This window comes from Triturus cristatus, chromosome 4_2 (genome assembly GCF_964204655.1).
Source record: "Triturus cristatus chromosome 4_2, aTriCri1.1, whole genome shotgun sequence".
NCBI lineage: Eukaryota > Metazoa > Chordata > Amphibia > Caudata > Salamandridae > Triturus > Triturus cristatus.
Window position 1 is genome coordinate 647,312,046 of NC_140586.1, and position 20,690 is coordinate 647,332,735.

Consider the following 20,690-nt stretch of genomic DNA (forward strand, 5'->3'; position numbering starts at 1 on the left):
GATAGGCTGGGTCAACCCTGCCCCAGACTAGCCAGTTGTTAATGACAACCAGTTGAGAGACCCAATAATAGAGCTGGACATCAGCTATCCTGAGAACCCCATCATATGCGGACTGCCTGCCCCTACCGAACCCTATGCTAGAACGGCGGTACGCCCACAGGAATTTAGGAATGGAAGCACTGAGTGTCCAAAACAGCTGTTTGGGATTATATTTGGAAAGTCCTGGAGAGTATAGAGAAACAGGAGGAGGATTGTATCTTAAACAAGCCCACTCTGCTCAGCACAATAAGCAGAAGTTGGTCCCACCTCTGAAGAGGACGCTTCATGTCGTGGATGAGGGGGATCAGGTTGAGGTGCCAGGATAGGTCCGGGTCAATGTAAATATGAAAACCAAGGTATTGGACCCTTGCCTGTCTAACGTGAGATGGTCCACATGGATTGTAATGAGGACCGACCTAGCTCAATTTACTCCCAACCCAAAAGCCATTTTATAAAGATGAAGGATCTCGAACACTAGGGGTCCCAATAGATGGAGGTACTCGAGAAAGAGGAGGATATCATCAGCATATAGTGTGATTTTGTCCTCAATCTGATCAGCCCACTGCCTTCCCCATATCTGCACATCAACGTGAATGAGGCTCACCAGGGGTGCAATGGTGAGGACAAAAAGAAGTGGTAGAGGGGTAAACTGTGCTGGGTACCTCTCTTTGGAGAAAACTCTGTTACCGGTCACCTGTGTCATTGGGATGGCATAAAGTTATCCACATAGGATCTGAACCTGGAGCCAAATCCCATTTGCTGTGGACTTCAAACAGCACGCGGGCCCCGCTGAGCTACAGCACACACCAAGGCTGCCTGGACCTGCCGAATGCAGTGTCAAGTACCACGGTTTGGCATGAATCCACCTTGGTCTGAATGGACATGGTGAGGCCCATAACTGTCAAGTGGCCTGTATTTTGGTGTGCAACTTGGGTTCCCCATTAATTAGACAAATCTGCCAGTATCTCTAATTAATGGGTCTCGATTGTTGCCCAGCTTTAGGAATAACCACTATCGTGGTGGTATCCATCAACTGTGGGAAGTTCCTGTTAGTAAGTCCCTCTGTATACATATCTAAAAGGAAAAGATTAAGAGTGCTGCTGTATTTCCAGTAATAATCCAGTGGTAACCCATCAGGACCGGGAGTTTCCCCAGAATTTATAGCTGCCACCATGGATGCAATATCATCCAGCGCCAAGGGTTCTTGTAAGTCTGAGCAGAGGGTAGGGGAGAGTTAAGGCAAGGGAATTTCGCTAAGGATCAGATGATCATGCTCAACCAGCGGAGGCAGTTGTCGGGCTTAGAGTTGCTGGTAGTATGTTGCGAAAGCTGGTCAATCTCAAAAGCAGCACTCTGGGGGATACCAGTCAAATCCACTATTTCAGGTGGTGGGTAAACACATGGAGATGATGAACGGAGCACTGAAACTTTTCAGACACTCACCCCCAGTCATAGATCTGGGTTGAATCTATCATCGTTCTTTAGCTCAAACAAACTAATGGGTTATTAATGACGCGGAATGCAATGGCGCCTCCCAAGATCATGCAAAATTTACAAATTTACAGTATCAGTGTGGTGCTACAGGCAAAGGGAAAACCCTCAACCCTTCAAAAGGGCAAAATGCCCCACAATATTTACTTAATGTGCCTGTGCACACACGTACTCGAGTAAAGACAATAGTACTGTCAAATTTTAAATCTACATTAAAATGCTGTAATGTTCATTACAGTCCACTTCAAAACACAATAATACATGTAGAACACTCCAGATGATTCGTGTTCATAAGTTTATTGTAGGTCACTATGCCCAGCCGACAACGTGTTTCGTCAGGGTCAACACTCAAGACTTCTTCAGGGCTTAACGGCATGAAATGCTAACTTCATCAAGGCAAAATGCCGGTAATCCATCCAAATAGGTTTACTAATACAACAGGTCAATTCCAAATGCAAAGGTTTGTCTAGGAGTCCAATCCGCTCCAATAAGATGAAGTTCCAGTAACGTTGTGCCCCACGGGAATGCTAAGCCGAGTATGGCCCACAAAAACGTACTCTTGAAAGAATTATATATCGTAGCAGTCCCGTGTGCTGATTCAATCCGCGACTCACAGTCAATAAACCAGATAATAATCGTTCTTTAGCTCACTTCGCCAACCCAGTTTAGAGCCAGCCATTTGCAAATCAGTCTTGACTCTGTTCCTCATGGGAACAGTCCAGTCCAAACTGCCAAGCCAAGTCTTCGCTGGACCAGAAACAAACATCCTGGGACCCTGTGAGAAGTTGGCCTGGCATATGCTGTCCACTAGTTATAGGGGACACCTTGCACCAGTCCAATTCGACTCTTATGGTGATAGGTTAAAAGACAACCTTTAAAGAAAGCTATCCTAGTGGTAGCTGTGGAGAGCAGCCTTCAGGCTAAGTCTTGAAGGAGTGTTAAGCTTATTGTTTTACCATGGATAACCTCTTGAATAACCAAATGAAAGAGTAGTCCACACAGGTATATATAAAATATATGTATTTATTCTAAGAATAATCCCACTAGTCTCTTTATGAAACTGGAGGTAAAGATACAATTCAAACAAGCATTGATAGTTACAATAAATAGCACTGGAATCATAGGGCCCCAGGGGGGGACCAAACCATATATCAAAAAAGTGGTGTAAGAACCACGACAATTCTACAGACAGTGCCTAGGGCACTTAGGGTCGCTGGCCCCTTAAGAAACCACCCAAGGTAGTGAGGAAGGGGGCCCACGGGAGACGCGTGCAGTGGTATAAACTGCTGTTGGGATCTCTATTAAACCCTATGGAGAATGTCGCGGTTGGAAATTGCAAGGATTAAAACACTTCTAGCAGGAGTTCAAGTTCATGAGCTTAGAGTTAAGCTCTTGAAGACCCCACACCCACGACAGTACCGAGGTACCACTGTTACCTGCCCCAGGGAAGCCGGGTGCATAGGTTGTGTCGATGTCGGGTCGCGATCTCGTTTTCAATGGGAAAAGGTGAAGAACTGCTGCTGGCGTGAAGCGTCGTCGATGTCGTGCAGATTGAAGATGTAGATCTTGAAGGTAAGGACCTGAAAGCAGAGGGGACAGAGTCTGGGTCACGGCACAGTGACCAGGAGGCTCAGGAGAAAGAGCCCTTCAATGTCGGGTGCTTCCAGGTGGAAGATGGGTGGCTTGGATCGTCAGCCACGGGGTCCAGGAGGCTTCAAGGAAGGCCAGCTTCTGGAGGGCAACTGTCCCACAAAGGATGAGGGTCGCTGCGGTGTTAGTGTCCGGATTGGATCCACTAAGCCTTGGCAACCGCAACCCACGCAAGAATCACAAAACAGCTACGGTGCAGACCCACGAGGTCTGCGCAAGGTCTCCAGCGAGGAGACGGTAGAGCAGGCCTGGAGCAACCAGGGGAGTCTTTTAAAGTGAAGATTGACCTCCGCTAGGGCCCACCAGTTGAGAGACAAGGGACCGCAAGAGGCAGCAATTTGGCGTGCGTAAAGATGCGCCCACGGGTCGCCGGAGCAGGCTAGGGCATCGATCTTTGGCACAGATGATGCTGAGAGGTTGGCTCAATAATGAGCCAAAGCACAACTTCCCCACTGGTCGGGGTCGTGTGCTATGCAAGAGGTGGCTGGTGTCCTGGGGTATCAGGGATCTCGACACCCACAGGGTCCACGGTGCTGAGCTTTGCTGTGCACACTCACTGGCCTCTGGGATGCTTGGAAACCCACCTTAAGGTAGGCAGAAGTCTTCGATGTCCATATGAGCAGCGGAGTTCCAACTGGGTCACTTGCAGTATTTCAGGTGCCTGCCAAGCAGGGGGGTACCCCAAGGGAGATTTCTTCATTCAGCTGTGCGGCAGCAAGTCGAAGGTTCAAGTCTGTGAAGTCCAAGATTAATCTGAGGCTCTGGGGACCCTGTGTTCACCTTTATCCAAGGATTAGGGGAGTGTCTAAATCAGAGCCCACCAATAAGAGTTCAGGCGGGAAAGGGTGGCTACACCCTCTCCCCTTTGTGTGTTTTCCCACCTGGGCAGGGGACAGGATGCCCCTGAACCGGTTTGAGGCGGTGTATGCAGAAGTAGGCACTGGAGAAGCCTACGTGCAAGTCTGAAAGACATCCTATGGTGCACCCACCCAGTTCCAATCCACATAGTCTGTCTGGGGAGGTGGGAGCACCTCCCTGCAACAAGATCCCTATTGTCCAGCTGCCGTGGCTGGAGTTCTGCCCAGCAACAGGCAGCCAGAGTCGTGTGGGTGGCGGGTAGCATCCATTTTGTACTACGTGTGCACTTTTAAATTGGTGTCTAAAATCTGCCGCTTTTACCATATTGCCCCTCTAGCAGGGGGAATCATGCCCTCACTCCCATGGCTGGATTGGGGGTATGATTCCTACATGTTTGACACCAAACACGACATGGTTCTGTGCAGCCACTCTCAAGTTATCACGCTATCGCGATTACTTATAATGCGGTTAAGAGTATATGGTATGGCTGCACTACAAACAACCCAGCAATAGTTTTAGGAAGGTTGCAGAGGGGCCCTACTCAGGTAGGGGTTCTCCCTCACACATATCTCAGCACCCTGCCTTGTAGGATTAGCAAGGCCTTCCTTAGGGGTGGCCTATGGGGATATATGTGTTGTATTAAGTGGGATACAGGGCACCTATATCCCTGTAAGGGGTGCAAGCACCACCTTACCCAGACTACAGTAGTGGTCTGGTGGTGTCAGTTTTTATGGCTGTCCCAGGGGTGGCACAATAAGTGCTGCAGCTCCTGGTAGGCCTCTGAGGGACCCGTACCTAGGGTACCATCTACAAGGGGCTGATAGGGAGTCCTCAGTATCCAATTGGTATGTACCTAGGGTACTCTCATCAGTTTAGAGAGGAAGCAGATAGGCTGGGGTCCTGGATAGCAGGGCCACAGCCTGGCTAGAGTCAGAAAACAGTCAAAACATCAGCAAAAAGTTGGAGGCAACTATGCAGTCGATGCCACTCAACTACAGACCCATTTTGGGTGGTCAGCCAGTAGAGCAGCTTGCAACTTTTATTTCCCTACTCATAAACCCATTGTATTGGAGCCATCCAGCACTGTTGTGGTTCCTCAATGTGCCAACAGCAGCTGGCATTCCAGATTTGCATAGGGGTTCCGCTGGAATTGCTGCTCCACATCCATAATGTGTGTCTTAAGCTTGGTGATCTGGGCCAACTTATCCCGGTTCTGGCCCTGGTGGAAGCCCTGAGCCTGACCTTTGATAGTATTCTTCCCTGCATCCCAGAGGATCCCCTGGGTCTCGACGTACCCTTGTTCCGGTCAAAATATAGGCCTGAATTTTGGACCTCAGGAACTCCGTGCATTAGACATTCACTTGGCATCATGTATTAAGTCACCACCCCAGGCACTGTAGACCATCCAGGTGCCCAAACTGAACAGAAACAGGAGAGTGGTCAGAAATACCCCTCAAAAGGATAGTGGCACCTGTGCTCTGGAGGGCATCTGTAGCCTGGAAGAAAAGCAAGTCAAAATGGGAGAAGGTCCTATGGGCAGCCAAGGTGTGGGTGTAGTCTCGGTCTCTGGGATGCCACTTGCGCCAGGTGACACACAGTCCTAGTGAGTCCATCCATGAAAAGACCAATAAGGTGTTAGAGAGTCTGTGGGCAGTAAGTGGACTGAAGCAATCAAAGATTGGATCAGGTGCGGCATTGAAATCGCCACCAATAATAGTGACCCCTGCCGGGAAGGCAAGGGACTCTTCCTTCAGGACCATGAAGGCCTGAGGCAGAATGTAGACACTCATGAGGTTATATGGCTTCCCCTCCAAAAGACCCCCCACCCCAACATAGCAGCCCTGAGTATCAGAGATATTGGAGGTCATCACCAGAGGAAAGGACCTGTGAAGGAGCAGGGCCACCCCCATGGACCCTTTGGTGAAGTATGCATGGTAGACTCTGCCATACCCAAACTGCCTCAGGAAAGGTCATTTAGAGCCCAGGAGGCGAGTTTCCTGAAGCATCAGGATGGCAGGTCTAAAATGTTTACATTTAATTACATTTTTCTTGCTGAGCTTGCTTAATTTTGTTGTTGAACTTATTATTGACAAGTTTTATCTGGCTCTATTAGTTTACTCTAGGTTTGCACTCTACAAATCTAGTCCATTGATTAATAACCTTCTAAAGTGCAATCACCTTTTCAGTTTTTTAAAGTATATAGTAAAGTGTTTCATTTTAGATAGATAAACTTTCACCAAACAAAAGTGTATCACTTTGATTTAAAAAATGTTTACATTTTCATGAAATAATAGCTTTTTATTTTTAATACATATATTTTTTGTCCTTATACAACTGTGTGTCACTTTCATCCAATACTCTCATGTCCTACTTGCGTATGGCAGTGAAGAACAGCAAGTCACCAGGAGTGCAGACTGGTCATGGCTGCCAGCTGCCCTATCCCAGAATTGGACCGATTGAAATAACATCGAACAAGGTCTAATAATTTGCTCCTGGACTATTAATGGTCTTTTGTCGAAATCCCAATCACCAGAAATACTTTTTAAAAAAACACGACATTATTATTCTCCAGGAAACATGGTTAGCAACCAGCACCTCAATCGAAGGGTAGCTTAGAATTCACGTCTCCTGCTACAAGACAGAGCAAGTTTGGCAGACCGCGGGGTGGATTTTCTATTTATGCATCTACTAGACTGTCTGCACGCATCAAACAGCTAAAATTCGAAGTTGACTGGGTCGCTGGCATTGTGGTCGAAAACTCTACCTCAGATTGCCAGCTATTACTTTTAAATGTCTACATCTCTCCATGCACCACTGAGAAAAAATCCAAACTGGATCGCCTAACCGGAATCTCATGCAACATCTTGAGCACATACGGCAGTATACCTAGTTTAATCTCAGGAGATTTTAATACAAACCTCTTCCACAACCAGTTCGAGGACCTAGGGATCATCCCCCCAGTGGCTCCCCCACACCTTGCCACACAAACATTACCATCGGGACTTAGACCCTCCAAATTGGGCGAATGCGCTGTCCTCCAATTCAGCAGATTAGGTTATATTGTAAGAAACGGTCACTCACCCACAGACACTCCTCCAGCCTGGACTAGAACTAACGGCCAAACCTATTAATTTCTGGACTTCACATTAGGAAACAGTGAAATGCTCTCCTTAATCGAGTGCCATCACATCGCAGTACATGGGGAGAGTGACCATTGTCCCCAAATAATAACCTTCTCACCCAACATTTCCCACCACCAGGCAATCGCTCACACGCTATCAGACTGTCATTCAGAGAACCTAAGGAGAATAAAATGGACGCCCAGCGCCGTCTCCACTATTATGGAGAATTGTAATGCTTTTCTACACTTACTAAGTGAAAAAGATGTACCCATCATTGATGGCTGGGAGGCTCTTGTAAACAGATTAATTAATGAATTTCCATCTAAATCTCACACCTGGCAAGATACACCACAACCTCACATCCCATTGGCAACAAAACAGCTAAAATCCCAAAGAAATTCAGACCTACGCCGGTTCAGAAAAAGCCCAGGAAATGCATCCATATTTAATCTCCATCAGCAAGCTCAGAAAGCTTTCAAGTCATCTGTACACAGAGACAAACAATCAGCGTCAGACCAGTTCTGAATAGAATAGAGGCCCGCTAGGAGGCAGAGGACACGGCAGCGCAAATATAAGTGCCGACGATTGGACCCAGTTTCTATCCAATCACTTCAGTGAACATCCAAGCTGGATTGACCACCCCAGCACCCATTCAACAGCTAAATTTGGGTCAGCACCCACTGATACCTGTTGCTCAGGCAACACCGGGTCCATCGTCCTAGTCGAAGACGCTCTAGATGAATCCATAATCGAGAGAATGGAGGGACGAAATGATCTAACACTAGAGACGGTGACGACACCAGGAGTATTAAGAAACACCATAACCTGGATAATCAGGAAAGGCAGGTCAGACGGAACTCCTGGCCCCAAAGGACTACCCCAGGCCTTGTTCAAGTCAGATGCAATGTTGTGGTCAGGCCACCTCGCACCCCTGTTTTTACTCAACCATAACATCCTGGATTCCTGATAAGGCGCTATCATCCACCCCAAAATAAATTACCTGAAATACTATAGAATGATAGCCCTCCTTGACATCGAATCCAAATACTATGCCAGCATTCTATTGGAAGAGCTGTCAGCCTGGGCCGAATCAACACAGCGCCTGCCCTTTAATCTGACCGGCTTCGTGGCCAACTCAGGCACAACCAGCCACCTACTGACTCTAACCGTTTTGACGAAGAAGGCAGCAGTCCGCCGTATCCAACTTTACTGCTGCTTCGTCAACTTCAAAACAGTTTTTGACCGGGTGCCAAGGCAAAAATTAGAGAACTGGGGTATACCCCCGGCTCTCCTAAAAGCCATAATCCAACTCCACTCATGAACTTGGATTAGAATAAAGTTGGGAGAAGGCTCTCACGTCTCAAAAAAGATCCAAACAGCAAGCGGTGTTAAACAAGGATGCGTGTTGGCTCCCCTTCTTTTTAACCTGTTCATCTCTGACCTTTCCTCTACATTTGACAAGGTTAATTCCCACCGCCTCAACTAGATAGAACCCACATCAGCAACCTTTTATACGCGGATGACCTTGTGTTACTTAGCCATACAAAAGGTAGGCCTACAGAGGCTACTCGACGAACTACTCCCCTACATAATAAACAACGCCCTTGAACTGAACTTGTCACAAACAAAAATAATTCATTTTGGCAAACGGAAGCAGCAGAAAGGAGGGTGGTTCTTCAACAGCAAAAGTATTGAGACCGTGCCACACTATGAATACCTGGGAATTTTCCTCGACTCCAGAGGCTCCTTCACCAAGCAATAAGACGCTGTCAATGCCAAAGCACTGTCGCTAGAGGTCGCCTCTGCAAACTCTCAAAGCAGCTACTTGGGCCAAGCCTAACTCCACTGGTCAAGGTGAAGAAGGCTAAGATCACCAACTCTCTATCATATGGACAAGAGATTATGATGGGCGCAACAAGCATCTTATTAAACAAATTAACCATCAGAATCTTTAAACAAGCATGGCGCCTGCCAAGGTCCTCATCCCCAGCACAAGTTAGATTAGAACTCAGCCTACTAGATCATATTGGCGTCGAGGCAGGAGCATTTATTAAGCTCTGTAACAGACTGCATAACTTCTGGGAAGGCAGTCTGGAGGCCAAACTTTGGAATGAAATATCGACTAGCACATCTAGTCAAAAACATCGGCATCACCTGGACCACTCCCTACAGCTGCTCGGAGTCACGGAATACTGGGGTACAAACCCATCACAACAGTCATTAAAGATCATAATCAAGCGAAGCGTCAGGCTCTGGTCTTTTCATTCTGACAGGGCTAAACTATCTAGAAGGAAACATGCCTGGGCTGTTATCAACCAGGGGTTGAGTCATCGTACTTATCAAGCACATTTTCAATTTTCTGGAAGCTCAAGTTTATGGCCCTAAGTTTGGGCGAATGGCCTTTTTTAAAGCATCCGCCACAATGGCTGCTCCCCTGTGTCAGTATCAAATGCAAGGAGTGTGACTACCACTCCGAAAGAATATAGCACATAGTCTGCACATGCCCCACTTGTCTCAACGACAGAAGGATTTTATTGTGGGAGGAGTGGAATAAACTAGGTTCCTGTCACTTGTCGTCGGGCCATAATAGCTGCTATGAACCCAGAATACACAAAGTTAAACATCCGGTTCACTAAATTTGTCAGTAGAGCAGCTAAATCGCTGGGGGAAGACATGACAGCAAATTTTCCGTCGGTTGGTCACGCCACCTCATCGCATTAAGACAATTTAGCGATCTCCAGCTTATCCAGCATGGCCCACCAGAACATTGTTTTCAGCTTTCAAATTAATTGTCATGTTCACTCGTCTCCCTTTTAGACTTTTAAAGCTATGCTGTGACTGTTTTGTTACAAAAACCTTGAACTGTACAGGAAGCAATCTCAATATCTGGACATTTATCATAACCCATTTTAAAGTACGATTATTGCACTGTTTTTGTATTAACTTGTTTTTTTTTAAAACTCGGTTCTGTGTACACATGAGCTATATGGTATTAACATTGTGTTATGGTTTTTAGTAATCAAACAAACTTTGAATACTAACATATGTAGGAGATTCTGCCTTACCTATGTATGTTTTGCCATCATATGTCATGAATGCAAGCCAAATATCAAGGATTTCACCATTATAACATGGGTGGGTGCCATCATGCGAGTAATGCCTCGAGTATGTCTAGAATTACCACAATTGCACCATTAGCCAGCACTGTGCCATGGGTGTGGTCCTATCATTGGATAGATACCAACAGCATGCAAACAATTCCCGCTGTTATGCCAGGACCAGCATTATGCCAGCAGAGAACCCAAAGATAACCTAACTAGGGAAAGAGCTAAATGCCATGGGTGTCTCCTTACCTGGCATCCCCCGCACAGCGGAATTATCGCTGCCGCGGCGTCAGAATCTTCGCCTGGCCGCCATTGCCCGGACTTCCCTAGGTCACGCCTACCATCGCTGGCCACGCCCCCTTCCAATACCTCCTCCCGCCCGGCCCTGTCCATAAAAAATGTGCATCCATCGGACGCGCAGCGGACGAGCACAGCGGGCGCGCCTAAGGCAAGCCCGTCTGCGCCCGTCCGCGTCCGACCGGGGCACGGGGCCCGCCATTCTGACCGTATAACTCAATATTCCCATGTCGATCTACTTGACTTGCATGCCCCCTGGCCTTTAGTTCCTTCTGCTCGCATGCAGCTTACCCGCCTGGGCCTGGGTCATACTCGAAACACCTTTCCTGGGTTCGATGCCTGCACACACCCAATCTCTCCTCAATCTATCTCTCATCCTCCCACCTGGCCCGCACCCCCCTGCTCTGAGCTTAAAGTGTGCTATCTTAACACCCGCTCATTAGTTAAGCATCAGACCGAAATTTTTCATCTCCTAGATACTGATAATCCTGATATACTATTTTTAACTGAAACCTGGCTGCACGACGGATCTTCCCCTGATATTTTGGCTGCCATCCCACCCGGCTACTACATTCTTCAAACCAACAGGACCTCCGGTAAATCCGGTGGTGGTGTGGCAGCCATCATCAAGTTTCCTATCAGATTTTCCACCCTCACCGTATAATGTATTCCCCAGGTTGATTGTCTTGCACTCAGACTGGACTCTCCAGCTTTACCCCTGATTTGTGTTTTGGTTTACCGCCCTCCTCAGTCCATGCCGGACTTTCCATCTATGTTCGGAGATCTCAGGTAGTTATCAATCACTCTAACATCTTAGTCCTTGGAGATTTCAACTACTGGCCCCAGGATGAGAAGGAAAGTACTTGTTTGTTGGCTTTTTCTGATTTGCTTCGCACTTTGAATTGTTGCCAACACATAAATACCGCCACGCACACCAAAGGGCATTTACTGGATCAGATCTGGACTTGTAATTTAGCGATCTCGGCTCCCCTTATACTGCCGTGTGCCTGGTCTGATCACTCACTCATCTCCTTTCCCCTTAAAAATTCCACCTGTCCCAGTAGGCCCCTCGACACTAATCTCTCCGCCCGAAATTGGAATAAGGCAGACATTAGCCAGTTCATTGATCTACTCAGCTCCTCTACTCCCTTGGAATCTTATTCATTAGACACTCACGCCTCTAACCTATGCTATTGGCTTGAGTCCGCTAGTGATGTGGTTGCTCCTTACAAACGGATTAAAACTAGACGTCTTCATGACGCGCAGAAGTGGTTCTCGGAGGACCTAAACATTTTAAAGCTTGGCCTCAGACAAGCCGAGCGACAGTGGCATAAAAATTACGCTCCCGAAGCCAGGGTGGAGTTTGTATCCCTTCTTAAAGGTTACAAATCCTCTATTGTATTAGCCAAAACCATGCACTTTTTTCCCAACAAAATATTGGAGTCAGCTAATAAATCAAAAAGCATCTTCTCGATTGTGGAGGAACTATCCCACCCAGACAGAGTCTCCATCAAACCCCTCCCCTCCCAGGAGCTTTGTAATTCCCTTAATCTTTTTTTTATCGATAAGATTGTAAAAATTAAAAACAGTATTTCAGTGCTGTCCGCTTCAGATCCCCCTGTGTCCTCAGACACCCCCCATGTTTACCCTCTTTATCCCCAGCTTCTTACTCAGATTCCCCTTATCACGATGGCGGAATTCCCCGTCCTCCTTAGCAAAGTTAGCTCCGGATCCCCTACTGATTGCTGTCCCCCCAAGATTTTACGCAAGGTCTTCACTGCCTGTTCTATTCCTCCCTTGGCACTGCTGAACAATTCCCTTACCTCTGGCTTAGTCCCTAGTATCTTTAAGATAGCTGAGGTAGTACCTATCCTGAAAAAACCGACAGCTGATCCTACGATCATGAGCAACTTCCGTCCCATCTCCCTTCTCCCTTACCTTGGAAAAGTGCTGGAGACCCATGTCACCAATATCTTGAGCTCGTTTATTGAGCAGTCTCATTTCCTTGACTCCCAACAGGCCGGGTTCAGGCCCGCCCACTCTACTGAGATGGTCATACTCTCCGTTATGGAAGAACTGCGTAGGGGAGCTGACTCTAACACCAGTCAGGCCCTGGTGCTTTTGGATCTGTCGGCCGCTTTTGACACGGTCGACCACACCATCTTGGTTGACCGTGCCAGGCAGGCTGGGATAGGGGGCACCGCCCTTGACTGGATCCGCTCGTTCCTTACCAACTGTCAACAAGCGGTCCGGTTATCCCGGTTCTCCGCGGACAGGGTGGGGCTGACCTGCGGCGTGCCTCAGGGATCCTCTTTGTCCCCACTCCTTTTCAATCTTTACCTCACCCCCCTGATTAGAAAAGAAATCTGGCGCAGACCTCCTGCCCACACGCCCATTCTCAGTAGCTTCCCACCAGTCAATACAGAGAATGTGAGATTACTGATGGATAAGGTGAAAGCAGGCTCGCCTATAGATCTTGCTCCATCTCATGTGCTTAAAAAGGTCACAGAGGTTCCGCTCTCAACACTAGCGAAAATCACAAATCTCTCGCTAGAGTCGGACAAAGTACCAAGTGCATGAAAACATGCAATAATCAGACCATTGCTGAAAATCAAATAACTTAGACCCAGCCCAACTAGGGAAATATCGTCCCATTTCACTCTTGCCATTTGTCGGTAAATTGGTAGAGAAACATGTAAATGGAGTGCTGACAGAGTTTCTGGACACAAACCAATGCCTCCACCCCACAAGGTGGGTTTCCGCGCTCAGCATAGCACTCCCGGCAGTGGTAGAGGAATTTAAAATGACGTTGGACCAAGGAAGGTCAGCCGCTATACTACTTCTTGACCGCAGTGCAGCATTCGATACTGTGGACCACCACACTCTGTGAAACAGACTGTTGGACCTTGGCATCCAAGACAAAGCCCTAGAGTGGCTGTCATCCTTCCTGGAGGGAGGAACTTTTCAAGTTATGGAAGCCAACCATTTTTCTAAGACGGTGCCATTGACTTGCGGGGTACCTCACGGCTCCTTGCTCAGTCTCACTCTGTTTACTGTCTACATGGGACCACTAGCACTGACAACCCAAGAGTGTGATGTTTCCACGATTTCATATGCAGATGACACCCAGTTGGTGGTCTCTCTAGATACCAGATCCGACAGTGACTCTGACAGCTTAGCACCATAAATGGAAAGGGTTGTGGAATGGATGACAAACAGCTGTGTGAAGCTGAACGGGGACAAAACGGAGCGGATGGTCCTCGGAAATAATGCAGTTCCCAGGCCTCGGATCAGCTGGCCTAAATGCCTGGGTAGCTCACCAACTCCAAATGTGACTATCAAGAATCTTGGCTGCTGGCTCGAGAAGGATCTAACAATGGAGATCCAAGACAAAAAAATCGGCAAGTACAGGTTTTAGTTTACTCAGAATGTTCCACAAAGTTTTGGAGCACATCCAGGGACAGCTTAGAAAGACGTTTGGACTATGGAAATTCACTGCTCCTAGGGGCACCAAAATATGTAATCAAAAGACTCCAAGTGGTCCAGAATGCGGCAGCAAGACCGCTCTATAAGGTCCCAATACACCAACCAGGTGGAAAGCATTTAAAAGCTCTTCACTGGCTTCCGATTGCGGGCAGAATCAAGTTCAAGGCACTCTGTCTGACACACAGAGCCTTACACAACAAGGGCCCTAGTAAAATCAAAGACCTGTTGACCCCCTATGTCCCAAACAGAAGCCTCAGATCCAGCTCTGAACGGCTATTAAAAACCACCTGAATTTGGAAAGCCAAATGGGAAGGTAGATCCTTCACCCATCTGACACCCAAGCTGTGGAACTCTCTTCCACGTGAATCTAAATTTCTGGAAAAGTAAGTATCCTTCGGGAAATCGATTAAAACCTGGCTCTTTCATCAGTATCATTAATCCTCCTCCAACTTCCGTCAGGTATTGGTCTCCTAGCGCTGGGAAGCCTTTGGGCAGCTATGCCCTCTATAAATCTCACTAATAATAATAATGATAAGAGTAACAGCAGGAGGAATGGAACATATGACCTTCTCATCCCATATCCAATATTTGAATTACAATTTTGCACCATGCGAGATTTATAAAAAAGTTGGTACCTTACTTCTAAGAAATGCTAAGTAAAACTAGAATTAGGCATAGCACCTAGGCTGTACAGTTAATTCAGGTACCAGGTATCTTAACCAATATGAAGCCTATTCACAAACTGTATTTTGTAGTGCATTCAGTAGTGAGGTCTACACCTCCACCTCTCCTATCTTCAAAGTGCATTGATCTCCCCCCTCCTGTGGAGAACTTTGTACGCGTAAGTATACGTTTTAGTAGTAAATGCTGGAGGGACAGTGGGGAGTGGCTGAAAAATGGGGAATGATTACTATTAAAGGAAGGTGTTAAGGGAAGAGTGAGGGTGAATTAAGGGAGTAAGTCTGGCACTACACATGTCCAACCCCTGGGACTGCAACACACCTCCCACAGAAAATAATCCAGGTGGAGACTTAAAATAAAACCCCATTGAAATTAATGCTAAAACACAATAAAATACTTACACTGTTTAAAAATATGATTTCATTTTATTTAATGTTAAAAATTTCCAAAAATAAAATATGTATCAATTTATTTATTTGAAATGTATTAACCTTTTTAAATTCCAAAATTAATTTAACATATTTATTAAAAAGAATTAAACTACTGTAAGTTCTATACATCAATTTACAAAATGTTAAAAACATAATAAAAATATTTTTAATTACACTTTAGAAATGTGATTTTATTTCAATTTAATATTTAAAATCAATGTAATTTAAAATTAAGCTATGTATCCTGTAGCATTTTATATTATTCTACATTCCAAATACATATTTAAAATGTATTACCATTATTATTGAACTTAAAAATATGTCAGCTAACTTTTTTATAAGTTTAATAAACTTTTAAACTTTTCCATGTACCATAAGGAGATCTCTGCCCATTTGCAGATATTTCTGTCAAGTTTGCAGAACATCAAGTACTTTCATAAAGTCACAACCAATTGTTCATTTACGGTCATATTTGATGTTTTAGAGACTCCACTACCTATTTCAGGGAACGGGGACAAGTAAGTCTATACCTAAAGACAGGATAGGAGCAGCGCAATTGTCAGAGTAACGCATGTCCAAAGCCTGTTCTTGTGTCCTCAGGGGTAGCCAGGGTAGTGGAAACACTGGCAGTAGAAGCCCTTGTTTGTAGTGCCCAGTAGTCACAGCCCACTTCCTACCCTTTCCCACAAGTGGTATCCCGGTGCACCGTAACAACACAGGCAGCACAGGGCAGGCGTCCCTCCTTGGGCCTCATCTGTTGTTCAGCTGCCTGACTACTGCTGACTCACAGCTGCCCTCTGGGGTAAACTTTCAGTGGTTTTCAGTTTCAAAAGAAGAATTAAATTTCCACGCTGTGGGTTTTTAGTGGGGCAAATCAGTTGAAACCAAAACCCAAAAAGCACTTCCATAATCAGTATATATCAATATTAAAATGTGAGTATTGCCCTAAATCTCAAACAGCGTGGGACTGAGCACAATGGCATCTTCAATCCTTAAAAAACTCTGACTTTAAAAATGCTTTTTTGTTCAAGAGTTTTTCAATGGCCATCTATGAAAATTCATAAAGTAAACCTGACCTTTTAGTGCATTGGTGTAGTAATACATTCTCAAGGGATGTCTTAAGATAACCGCTCAGCCAAAGAGAGTACTTTTAAAATCAATTTACAGCTAGTAACCTGCCTAGCATACAGGATAAGGAAGAGGAACACACTTATGGAATTCCCTGATTTTTCTGTTGAGGACTCAAGAAACTAGTAAGAAAAGGTCTGCCCTACCAACAGTATTTCTACCATGCATTGCAAAGATCAAAAAGAAGGAAGACACAAGTCAGTTTTCAGGCTACATGCTAGAGGCAGCTCACTCTTTTAATGCCACACTCACTGTTGACTGGAACAGAGTTGAAGTTCACAAGTTTTGCATTGGCACAGGTCTGTTCCAAGAAATAAAAAGTTTACACAGATTAAATAATAATTTAGACTAACATTTAATCTGTTAATGTTTTACAGAAGATTAGTTCAGTTTACTTGAGTAATTGGAATACAACTTTTTTTGTCTTATATATATCTGAACTATCATAGTTACATTGTGCCTTGGTCATAATGAAAATTACATCATCAACAATGTTATCTGAGAAGTCATTAGTGATGTCATCAATAATGTCATTTAACATATCAAGAGAGATGTAATATGTGAGGTTATAAGCAGTGCATGGCATAGTACAAGTTATAGGTAGCTCAGTAGACTATAATGTGAAAGCCGATCACGATGGAGCAGTGGTCCAATTAGTCTTAGGGAATGTTACCTTCTCAGTCTAGGGCAAAGAGTCCCCGTTCATGGTGGAGGGTGCTGCGAGGACCAGGGAAGCGTTACAGATGGTCATAGATGTAGCTCAAAGAGGTGGCCTGGCATCGCAGATGGTTGTCGCTATAGCGCTGTTGTCATTGTGACCAGCAGGGCCGGAGCTTTGGGGTGGCTCTCCCTGCGACCAGGTTTTGGAACCAACTGACCCATTTGTGGTCACCAAAAGCCCAAAAACTTCGAACTAGCTCCACTGAGGCCACACCAAGGGACCATGACCTGAGGGGCATCATTTGGGGTCAGGGTTGGCTCCAGGTGGATCTAGGTGCTGGTTCAAGTGATTAGGAGTCCGTTATGTCCCTTTGGGTCTGAACAGGAGACCAGCTAATTATCCCTCGAAGTCACTCTGGGAGTAGTGGGTTCAGGTGCAGGTCGAATTCCTCTGACTCACAGAGGAGGGCACCAAGGCAGCAGTCCATCAATGGAGTAGTACAGCAGTCTAGCAGAGTGGCTGTCCTTTCAGCAGCACAGCAGCCCTTCTTCCTGGTAGAGTCTCCAGAGGTCCCACAGTGTACTGAAGAATTGATGTCTGATGTCTCATATTTACATCGGGCGCCTCTTTTGAGGTGGGAGAAGCTTCTGGAGGTTTCCCTTTCAAGTGTACTGGTTTCATGCCTCAGGCTAACTACAGGGTGTATGCAGCCCTTTGTGTCAAAGCATCCTGCCAGTGATGGCCCATCGTGTTATGAGCTCCAATGTACCCCAATATAGGCATAGGTAGTTGCATGACCTTTTACCTACATTTGTCCTATCTTGTTCTACATAACGGCTCTGGTGCTGACCTTTTACATAGTTAAGTGCTGAATAAACGTTGTGTGGTTTTCTTCGAAAACTAGCCTCATTTATTATGCATGAGGATTCTTGGTATCACAGCAGGATTACCATCTTCTGCATAAAAACTCTGTACAAAAGTCACCACTACTGTCATCCTTGGCCGACAGGCCCACAGTACAATGACATGTAGGTAGAACCCCTGAGGGTACCTTTCAGGTATACAAGTACCACGTCTTCGCTGGGCAAACCAGAGGAGAAAAACGTTCATGCTGACACGAGACGCTGAAGTCCCTGCACAATGACACTCCTTCACGCCGTGGTCTAACATCCCTTGCGGGATGTCCAGCTTGAGAACAAGATGGGGTCCTTTGTTCTGTCACATCAGGTAATGGTGTTGGCTCTCTTTCATAGGGGGATTCTTGGCTATACACCTACATACATTTAGGCATCTAGTTAGGGTTCCGCATCGTAGTAGTACTCATGAATATTGCCATGTATCTATATGCCAGCATAGATTTACTGTTTAAGCACCATGGTAGAATTCTTCCTTTTATTTACTCTGCTGGTGCTTATAACAGAATATATCTGTTTATGTCTAATGGTTGTTGCAGCACAAGTATTTAAAACTAGAATGACGCTGGTTCAATAAATGTTTATTGAAAACATCCCCACTGTTCATTTTGTGTATCTCTCTGAGACAAAGTGAGCACAAGTGACTGAGCGAAAAGCACTTTTCCTGCTTCCACGATCCCAGAGTCATCAGGGTTGTCATGCTCAATAGTTGCCATAAACTATTCACTTCTTGATAAGGTTGTGGGGCTTATAGTGGCACTGTGATCCAGCTGGTCTACAGACTAACATATCTTTTGGGGGTGTCTGGACATCAATTCCTCAGTTTATGTTGTCTACACGCGTGGATCCTGTATAGATTTTTAGGAGCTACATGACATGACTCCACAAACGTTGGTTTGGTTCTTATTTACCGGTCAAATTTGAGTAGTTCAGTCATGCTTTCTCAGAGACTCCTACTCACATTTACTCAGAGACATCTGGAGTGGGGAGGCAAAAATCTGCCACAGCTGAGTAGGTATACCCTTTGTATTGGTTGTAGGTTTATTCAAGGTTGAAGGATTATAGTTCCCCACATTGTGCAGAACTTTATCTCTTTTTACCATAGAGCTTTTACCATAGAGCTTCCACCCATAATGTATCAAAGGTCTGACACAGGGGATAGCGGTACTAGTGGTACTAGTAGAGAGGAAGCTGAGCAAGAAAGTGATCTAAACATTTCACTAAATTGCAGAAATGCGCTTGCTATAAAATTAGAAATATTTTGCCTCTCAGCGTTTATTTCGTGATTGAGGCACACAAGGCATACAGAACAGAGGTGTTCTATTCGTGGGTCGAATTCCCACCTGCAGATGCACGGACAAATACATTTCATTCATACATACTGGATGAAACACCAGATGAATACAATCCAAATGAGGACATTAGAAGTCCAATTAACGGACCAGGAACATATAAACTGGTTTAAAGGCGCTCTCCCACATACCAAAGAAAAAGTGAGACTCGGTCAGCTCAGCAGAGACGGAGCAACTTGGCCGGTTCTAGCAGCTTATACACCACACCCAGAAATTGACATATTGCCAGCAGCAGACTTACGTCCACTTTACAAAGAAATAATAAAATTATACAGAAATCTTACACAGTTTGTTATGCGAACACTCACGCTTCAACACACAAGGGTCACTCAAACAGGTCTACTACAAGGGACCGCAACAAAAATCACCCCACAAACGCTGAATGCGATTATGGGAAGAATGCCCACTAAACATGAGCAAATGCCATTCTGGATAGCACAGAAAATAGCGCAGCTCGAGGCAGTGTTTCCACACAAGCCTGCAAGAAAGACACAGAATACTGACAATCTTCTTGCCAATAGGGATAGCTCCCCCGATAGAGGATTATACCACTTGGGGTACAGTTTTTGCTGCTGTTTATACCAGAACTCATGGTACCCCCTCAATAGCAGTCATACCAGATGTACTGAAACAAATACAGAAGGAGTCCAGGGCAGAATCTGCCCTGGACATAGGGATAAAATTGATGGGCAACTTTTCCCAGGTATTCACAATTATGTTAGCAAACATAAAATGGTAGGCATCAGCGGTGGACATACGCCAACACCTGAGGGAATGCACTCCTGCACAACAGGAGCGGGAATTAACCTTCACTGGGTAGAGATTATTTAGGAGCTAGACCTTTGAAACCACAATTAATGGGTAATCCTGAAAAGGACAACTCCAAGCAATCACCCAATTCTTCTAAAAAAGAAATTGGATAATAAACAAGCAGAATGAATCGCAATCTCGGGGTGGGTCTCATCAAAGGAACCCTCTGGTAGGAAATATAACCTTAGAAACTGTGTTTTTTTTTTTTTTTAAAAACCTTTATTTTCAAAAGTCAGGACACAGCTATTCAGCCGACAACCCGGAGGTTCGGCAGCATCGATATATAGAAACAGAGATGCGTCCCCAGTACCATGAAAGGAGAAGTGCAAAGGTTCAATTTTAATTAAACACAAAAACGCACAACAAACCCCAGCAAGGCAAGAACACCGAAAGCCCATGATGAGCCCCCCAGGGGAGGCCGGACCCCACTCATCTAACAGTTACAGTACAAAGTAAAGAGGAAGAAGAGGAACCGTAGAGGCCAAGAAGTCCATAAACCATACTGAGCTGGAAAGAAGGTCAGGAGGAAAGCTGTTCCTCGGGAGGATCCAGATCCGGGGCAAGACATATTCCCCCCCTGTATTGATTCCACCGCCCCCATATGGCGTGCCACTTCCGGGGGCGACCTCTAGCGCAATAGACCGTCTTCTCCCTTAACATACTCCA

The 20,690-nt window shown here is 45.7% G+C and overlaps 1 protein-coding gene across 3 annotated transcripts in view; it reads right to left on the reverse strand.

The window, feature by feature from the left end:
• The window catches only part of DNAJC6 (DnaJ heat shock protein family (Hsp40) member C6), a 416,470-nt gene that overhangs the window by 338,830 nt on the left and 56,950 nt on the right, over window positions 1–20,690 (reverse strand). Inside the window, exon 2 of one of the 3 annotated variants that reach the window (XM_085602368.1) lies at window positions 16,540–16,588. The exons of the other annotated variants lie outside the window; for them this stretch is intronic. The gene's annotated coding sequence lies outside the window, so the exon portion shown is untranslated. The remainder of the gene's footprint in view (window positions 1–16,539; window positions 16,589–20,690) is intronic. 3 annotated transcript variants of the gene reach the window in all.